The 9,053-nt window shown below is 47.8% G+C and overlaps 1 pseudogene; it reads right to left on the bottom strand.

The window, feature by feature from the left end:
* Nucleotides 1-3,057: 3,057 nt before the first annotated feature.
* On the bottom strand, nt 3,058-3,185 carry LOC136630939 (U2 spliceosomal RNA; annotated as a pseudogene).
* Nucleotides 3,186-9,053: the final 5,868 nt, after the last annotated feature.

The following is a 9,053-nucleotide window of genomic DNA, read 5'->3' as shown; positions in this document are numbered from 1 at the left end:
CATGGCAGGAGAGAAAGCTAATATATCCAGTGAACTGTCACAGACAGCGGCTCACCAATAGACAACGTGTGCATATATATAGTACCCAAAATTCATGTATCGTCATCAGAAAATATAGGCAGCACCCTTATATACAGGGCCAGGAGGGGGACAGGCAGGACCATATATACTGGGAGCTGTCCAAATCCGCAGCTATGGTTGTGGTTTACACGGAGAGACGACAAGGAGCCATTCATGTTTAGCCCATGTAAAGGACGCCATCAGCCAACAAATGAGCATTTCCTCGTTAGTCCGCTCATCGCTGCCATGTTCACACGAGGTAATGAGCGGGCACCAGTCAGCGGCCACGACCCTTCGGCCACTGCAGATATTGGGGCGGACTTCCCTTTTACGGGAACCCGTGGCCAGCTGTTAGCCCAGTAAACCAATCCCACGGGTACAATGGTGTCGCATCTGTAAGAAGTCCCCGCGCCGCACGTAAATGGCGCAGAGCGGTGCAGTTGGGGCCGCACCGTCTCCGCTAGGTGCTGTTATACACCCGCCCCTCCAGCCTCCTGTGCGACGACAGCCATGCATGAAGACTTGGCCTGCGCTATGCAGCTGCTTCTGTTGTGCACATAAACCTCTCCATTTATGACCCCACCAGTCCCAGCGAAGACTAGAGAGCCCCCCCCCCAATTACCCACAATGCCCCAGCGGAGACTATGGCCCCGCCCATTACCCACAATGCCCTGGTTAAAGCAGCTGTAAACTCTAATGCCCACTAGAGATATGATGGCCTCACCTGCTGGATGTGCAGCTCTGCCTGCAGGAACTGAAGCCTGGCCACCGCACCCACCCCAGAAGACATGGAGTTCAGAACTGCTGTGTCCTCCCCAGAGCTGCCGCTCACTAGCCCCGCCCCCTGCTCACTGATTGGATGGTGCGTCTGGAGTGTAGTGGCTGCTGGGAGATCCTACCACTAGCCAATACATTCTATCCAGCAGATCAGTGAAGTGGCTAGAGTGGAGCTACTTAAGAGAGGAGCATTTTAGCATTCCCTAAAATAACGTAAACTGCGTTTTATGTCCGACGGCGGGGGTAATTACAGAGGCTGGTTGGGATGGGCACATGGGGCAAGAAAACCAGGTTTCCCCCCTCCTCTAATGCTTTTTGGGGTATTTCTTGACCTCAGCGGCGGGTATGGGTTGTAAAAAGTGGCGCTCTGTGAAGCTGGCCATTCAGGGACTAGGAAAGCTGGGTGACAGAACATGTTGGTAACCTGATGACCATCATGGAGCTCCCTACCACTGACACGAACAGAGCCTCGCTCGGTAGTCGTCACCCCACTTGCCTCGGCTCCTGAAAACAAAGTGGTGTAGACATGTAATGATGTTGTGCAGAAGACTAGGAAAGCTGGAGGCAAGTTGTGGTGGCGGCCATATTCAGTTCACTTAGATACAAAAATATCGGATTAGTCATCTTAGTGACTTGGCGGAAGATGATGATTGGGATTTGTTCCCGCCAGGAATTTTTGTTCTAAAAGGAACAATCCCGTGGCCCCTTCAGCAGCACTCTGCGCTCTCACACTAACCTGCTATAGTGTGAGTGCAGAGCGCTGCTGAAGGGGCAGCTTTAAAATCCGCCCCGCGGGTCAATTTAAACTGTAGATTGTTTTTCCACATTATATGGATGAGATTTCTTTAAACGTGTGACTACTTCTCCATTCACTTCTGTGGAGCTGACGGAGATGGTCAGGCACTGAGCTCCCATGAACGGCGGAGTCGTAGTCATGCAATGAGACTAGTGCTACGCGACCAAGATTGCTGTATAGCCCTGCGACCTCACACTCTCGGGCCGGCTTCACACCACCGGTTTCCTATTGTTCAATCCGCAGTCGTCGTCCACACGGAGGATCCGCAGCAAATCACACGCATTGAAAGATACATACTACTGCTACTTCCTTCACTCTCGCGGTCATCCGCATTACAGATTCTGCAGGAACGCAGGGTCGCCGGCTGGGGTAACGGCCAGATTCCGCAGTGGTATCCCGCATTCGGAATGTGAAGCGGTCGTGTGCAACCGGCCTTACTGAAGACAATGGAGTTGCGATACAACTCACAAGTAGCTGCGACCAATATATTGCAAAAATCCAACCTCGGTGAGGTTTTAGCACTCTATAGGTTGTGGGAACTTGCGCGACCCCATTGATATATTTGAGAATGCAAGTTCACAGGGCTGCACAGCGATCTTTGGTCACATGACCCATGTCATGGCGAAAGACTCCATAGAGCTCCAGCCTTAGGGCTCACGTCCACGACTGTGTTCTCACCGCAGAGACGCAGCGTTTTACGCATACCACCGTGGGCTCTTCGGCCAGATTCACACAGATGTATTTGCGCAGCATATTACGCATGAAAAATATACATGCTAAATACACGTCAGTAGAACCCGCTGATTGCAACGAGTTCCTTCACATAAGTGTATTTTGCATGCGCATTTTGTTTAAAAAAAAAGCAGTCCCCTTTATTTTCTCGTGCATTTCTGCAGGGGAAGAACATGTATTATTCTAATTACACTAATTGCCCATTTCAATAAATGGCGGCATGGTTGCGTGTTTTTTTACGCTTGCAAATGTGCTTGATTCGTGCTAACAAAAATACAGTAAGGGCCGCTTCACACAAACATATTTGTTTCAATGGATGCCTTCAGAATTCTCTTTACTCACACATTTCGCATGCATGCAAAACCCCAACATGCTCTATTTTTGTGCACATTTGCGCACCAAGGGTCCCTGTACAAGTCTATGGGAAGTGTGCACGTAACCGATTCCTATCTCCAAAAAAAGTTATAATAAAAAGCGATAAAAAAGTCTTATAAACTCCAAAATGGTACAAATAAAAACTACAGGACATCACGCAAAAACACGAGCCGTCGCACAAGTATCATGCGATACTTCCGCCATGTATCACATGGACATGAGGCCTAAATCTAAGTGCTTGGTTGTTAGCAGCCGCAGCTGCGCTGCACCTCTTGCTCGTCAGTTTTTTTTTCTGCTTTTGGAAACTGCTGTAGGAAAGGGGGTGCACCAGTACTGGAGGTACTGCAATACCAGGTCAATGTGCGGAGTGGACAGAGCAAGCACTTTTTCCAGCTCCCTGTTCTAAAAATCCATTTAATATATGATCCCCAGATAGGGAACGTATCAGATGCAACACGCTCAGGCAGCACTCCGGGCGCACCCACAATGCACTGAGGGAGCTGGAAGACCTTTGCATAGCCCCACCCAACGCCTTGCCCTCCCCCTCCCACTCACATCCTCCTCAGTCCTTCCTCTTGCACCGTGCTCACACATCCTAGGCTTGCAGAGCCTGCAGGACTCGTCAGCCCCCTACACAGGATGGTTAAGCAGGCGATGACACTAGAAGCAAGCACTAGTTTGCCTCTAAAGGTGCGTCCGTCGATCTGTTTGAGAGATCTCTTTTTGCTGGACGCACTTCGAGTGGGGACGGACGGAAACTTTTTCCCAAAAATGAGGAAAATTGGCTTCGACCCCATAGGGCTTTATTGGCTTCCCCTGGGCCGGCATTAGTAGACCCTAGTAAGAATAAGAATAGATCAGCATGGTCAACTGAAGAAGTTAAAATGTACAGCAGGCCTTTTTTCCCCCCCACCATACATACATAAATCCATCCATCCATCCAACTATAGATTATATAGAGAAATAAATCTTGCTATTTGTATAGAGATAGATAGATAGTGTAGATTATAGACATACATTATATCCAGATGAAAAGATTCCTGAAAGTCGCCCAAAGAAAATATGGCGGAGCGAGAAAACCAAACTAAACTGACGCAGACAGTTCTCAGCGAGGCACGGGATTTAATGAATGTAAAACTATTCGTCTGCAATAGATGACGGTCCGAGGATTTACACGTCCAAAAGGGTCTCGTCCAAATGACACGAAGGAACGCTGTGCACTCTCCGCGACGTAGGCGGTGTGCGAGGAAGGCTGCACAAGAACCCCTCTGCACCCAGTAGGCTGTACAGCTGTCCTCCTGTCCTGGAGATAGCTATAGTCTATGGAATATACACGGGCTTTAGCCTTGGCAGTCGCTTCCATTTCAAGCACAAAAGCAAAAGGCATTACGAGCAAGCGTGTTCAACTGCAAAATGATGCATCCGCCGAACAAATGGATACAAGATGTGATGCAGACAGGCACAGAGGCTCAAGTTCCCTTCTGTACCACCTCTAGCTTGGATACAAGATGTGATACAGGCAGGCATGAAGGCTCTGGTACCCTGTCATACCACCTTTAGCTTGGATACAAGATGTGATACGGGTGGGCATGAAGGCTCTGGTACCCTGTCATACCGCCTCTAGCTTGGATACAAGATGTGATACGGGTGGGCATGGAGGCTCCAGTGGCTTGTTGTACCGCCTCTATATTGGATACAAGATGTGATATGCAATCCTCTGTAACAGGGGATTCTTTACTCCCCGTTCAGGGACAAGGGGACTCCCCATAGGGAATATTTATACACAGAGCACCTATGCGTGTATGCATGTCCTATGTTTTGCAGGTACGCCTATTTGCATATTTCTCTGGGTTCTGTTTAAATTCTCAAATGGGTTTCGTTGGCGACCTTGAACAAAACCCTAGGCTGCCATTACTAAAACTGAGACCAAAGCTGCACATTTTGATCTCCATTCCAGCCAGAAGACCGGACTGCGCAAGCGCGTCTAACAACGCCAGAAGACAGCTAAATTAGACGGCACCATGGCGATGGGGACGCTAGCAACAGAGCAGGTAAGTGAATAACTTCTGTATGGCTCATATTTAATGCACGATGTATATTACAAAGTGCATTAATATGGCCATACAGAAGTGTATAACCCCACTTGCTGCCGCGGGACAACCCCTTTAAGGCACAAACAGGCTTGGTCACTAAGAGGTTAATGGGGTCGGCTGCAGCATCGCTGGCTTCATTGAAAGCAATGGCTAAACCTCTGCGGCAGTAATAGTGACCCCCCAGCGGTAGCTGTGACCCTGAAGGGATGCAAAAGCCTTAAAGATCAGTGAGGTCTCTTTCACACAAGTGCTTTTGCGTACGTTTTTGCGTGCAGAGAATCGGCCGCGGGAACTGCAACCACTGGTCAATTTTCACTGCTGGGTGTGTCCCTCGCCGATGTGAACAGGGCCGGCAGTGCAGAAAAGGAAACTTACCTGCACAGGAACGGTCGCAAGACGAAGTGATTGCGCTCCATTTAGAGTGCAATAGCGTCACACACTCGCGTGATTGCGTCACGCACGTGTGAAGGAGCGCTAAGGGCTTCACATGGGCGTATGCGTTTTTTCACGCAGTAAACAAGTTTTTTTTTGTTTTTGTTTTTTTTATGTGTATTTTACTGTCATTTCTGCGTCACGGGGCCTATTCATTTGCGTGCACCAGACAAACACTCCCTGACTTAAATGGTTATTTACCCTAATGAGTTCCAGGTGTGTTATTTTTCTCGTGGGATTGAACAGTGTATTGCACGCACATTTGCGCACCCCCTATAGACTTTAAATGCACACAAAAGTAGAGCATGCAGCAGTTTTTTTGCATTTGGGCAAAAAAAGGAAACAAAAACCAATCCGTTGAAATCAATGGGTTTTATTCTCTGCATATTGTGCTCAGAAAGTTTGCGCATGCTAACACACGCGTGTAAATGTCCATGTGAAGGAACTCTTAAGCCTGGCTTCACATGGGTGTGTTTGCGTGCGCATTTATGCAGCGAATAGAGCCCTAATGAACGGGTTCGTTCACAAGTGCGCATCTTTACATTTCACGCAAAAAAAAATATGCAGCATACTCTATTTTGCGGCACTTTTGCACACCAAAAGTCCCCATAGAAGTCAATGGGGATGCACAAATATGCATGTGATATGCCAGGAGGTGCGTGATACGCTGCGTAATTGCGCAGGAAAGGAACACATCCAGAACTCGTTAGACTAATTTCAATAGCTGGGATCAGCGGTGGGTATCTTTCTGAATGCACAAAAGCCAGCAAAATATCTGCAGATGCGAATACACATACGCGGGCAAGCGCAATATCGCTACAAGAAAATCGGACTGATATCGCACTCATAAAGCTGCTTTCATACAAATGTTTTCTCGCAGATAAACGTCGCCCACAAATCGTCGCCATGTAAAGCATTGGATTCCAATGCATTCATTCACACGGGCGATTATTACCCCCCCTCCCCTCCCGCACAGCATCAAAATATGAGCCATGACCTATTTTTTGACGAAAACCGCAGAGAGGGGGAGGGAGTTTACCGACGCTTGTTGCAGAAGACAGCGGGCTTCTATTTAGCTATTAAGGCTTAACAAAAGCCATTCTGCCGACCGCGGCAGCGGAGTCCATTCACGCGATGCAGCCCTGTGAATGGACGAGACAGCGCTAATTCCAAAAGGGATTAGATTGCAGCAATGCTGCGCTGCCGCAATTCTTCCACGCGATGCCTTTGCGTGTGAATGCAACGCTTGTATGAAAGAGGCCTAAAGCTGCGGGGGGGGGGGGGGGGGGGGTTCTCCCCCCTTCCCCCCATGCACAGAATTAGGGGCTTATTCACACGGGCATATTTTTCATCAGTATTTTGTGAGCCAAAACCAGAAGTGTAGAGAAAGTCTAATTGGGAAGATTTTCATTTCTTCCGTATTTTGATTTTTGATTTAGATTTTTTTTTTATAGCGTTAATCATGCAGCATAAATGATACACTACAGTTTTTTCTGCGGGATGGTACGGTTACATTGATACCAAAATTCTTATATTTTTTTTAGGTTTTTCCACAATAAAAAGCCTTTTTTTGGAAATTATTTTTTTTTTCTTAACTCACTGCATTCAAAGTCCTATAACTTTTTTATTTTTCCATGGACAGAGCTCTCTGAGGGCTTATTTTTTGCGAGAAGAGCTGTAGTTTTTATTTGTACCATTTTGGGGTACATACGCTTTTTTAATCACTTTTATTGTGTTTTTTTGTGAGGCAAAATGCTAAAATGCTTACTATAGCAATCTTAGGCGCTGGCAATACAGGACGCCAGTATCTGGCGTCCTGTTGCCATAACAACCAGCCGGGCTCTGTGATAACATTGCGAGAGCCGGCTGAAGTCACAGAGGGAGCGCGCTCCCTCTGTGAACCCTTTCCCTGCTGCGATCAACATAGATCGCGGCAGGGAAGGGGTTTACAGCAGGGGGCAGGGGGGCGCATCACCGATGCCCCCCGCTGTTGCAGCAGGACGCCAGCTACTAGTGACAGCTGGCTCCCGCTGCGGGATAGCGCGAGATCTGCTATGATCTCGCGCTATCCCTATGACATAAGGGTATGTCACTTTGCGAGAAGTACCACCCTGCCATGACATACCCTTATGTTATGGAGCGGGAAGGGGTTAAATAAACAACTTTTCACACAAAAACAAGTCCTCAAAACAAAAGAAAAAAAAAAAGAGTTCTGATCCCAGGAATGCACAAAAATAAAGACTGAAAAACTGGTTGCTCGTTAGTGCTTAAACCAGGTCAGTCATGAAGGAGTTAACTGCGGGCATTCACTGCTGGTCAGTGAGGTTACAGATGGAGGGTTGTTAGGTGAATTGCATGTAAATCTGCAATAGTTTGGGGGACTCCCAGCAGACAGAGGGGTTCTCCTCCAGCAAGCAGGCAGCACATGGTTAACTACCTAAGCCGGGTGCGGGTGAATGCAACGCTTGTATGAAAGAGGCCTAAAGCTGCGGGGGTTTTTTCTCCCCCCTTTCCCCATGCACAGATATACGTTGTCCTCGTGTGCAGGGGGGGGGGGGGATGGAAGAGCCAGGAGCAGGAACTGAGCTCCCGCCCCCCCCCCTCTCTGCCTCCTCTCTGCCCCTCTGCACTATTTGCAATGGGGAGAGGTGGGACGGGGGCAGGGCTAATTCTCGGAACTTAGCCACGCCCTGCCTCTTCCCATTGCAAATAGTGCAGAGGGGCGGAGAGGGGGACGGGAGCTCAGTTCCTTCTCCTGGCTCTTCCATCCTCCCCCCCCCCCCCTGCACATTACATAGAGAACGCCCACAAGTGACCCCATTTTGAAAACTAGACCCCAGTCAAATTTATCTAGGGGTGTACTGCACATTTTGACCCCACAGCTTTTAAATGAATTCAAGCAAAGCAAAAGGAAAAAAATTGTGATTTTCGTTTTTTGGCAAATTTGTCATTTTAAAAACAGCATTTTTGTACAGCACACACATGAATGAAGATTTGCACCCCAAAATAGATACCCCTGTTTGTCCAGTGTTCAGAGACATACCCATTGTGGCCCTAATCTTATGTCTGGATGCACAAAGGGGCCCAAAATGTAAGCAGTAGTCGGTGGCTTTCAGAACTGAAATTTAGCATGAAGGGGATTTCGGCCCCATAGCACGCTTGTAGAGCCCTTGAGCGGCCAAAACAACAGAGAGTCCCTACAAATGACCCCATTTTGAAAATTAGACCCCTTAACGAATTCATCTAGTGGTGTACTGCGTATTTTTACCCTACAATTTTTTAATAAATCTAAGCAGTAGGAAAAATTTCAATTTTCATTATTTTGGCAGTTGTATCAATTTAATCGGACGTAAAAACACTATGGGCTGGTCGTTAAGGGGTTAAACCATCGGATGGTTGGCTCTGAGCCAGTCATATATGTATCTCATGGGCTAGAGATGTACCTTGAAGCTTCTAGGGCCCTAACAGGGCTTTCCCCACCATGTGCCATTTATAATACTAGTGTGGCAGGAGAGTGACTGCCACCTCTGTACACCTTATTTCTCTATCAAGGAGTACAGTCATTGCCTCTAGGGAGTACTTAGTCTGTCCTGGTATTGTGATGAAGGTAGGTACAACACATAGTGCCATGATAACCTTTGCTGAATTTTTAAGTAATTTATTTGAGAAGGGAATACTTGGCCAAGGAATGTTGGAAAACCCTATTCTAGATGCTCATGGTCTGCTTGCATCTTGTGCGCACTCTTCTCTGAACACACACCCTTAGGGCTAATTCACATGGACATATG

This window comes from Eleutherodactylus coqui, chromosome 5, assembly GCF_035609145.1.
Source record: "Eleutherodactylus coqui strain aEleCoq1 chromosome 5, aEleCoq1.hap1, whole genome shotgun sequence".
In the NCBI taxonomy this organism is placed as follows: domain Eukaryota; kingdom Metazoa; phylum Chordata; class Amphibia; order Anura; family Eleutherodactylidae; genus Eleutherodactylus; species Eleutherodactylus coqui.
This window is presented reverse-complemented; position numbering and strand designations above follow the sequence as displayed.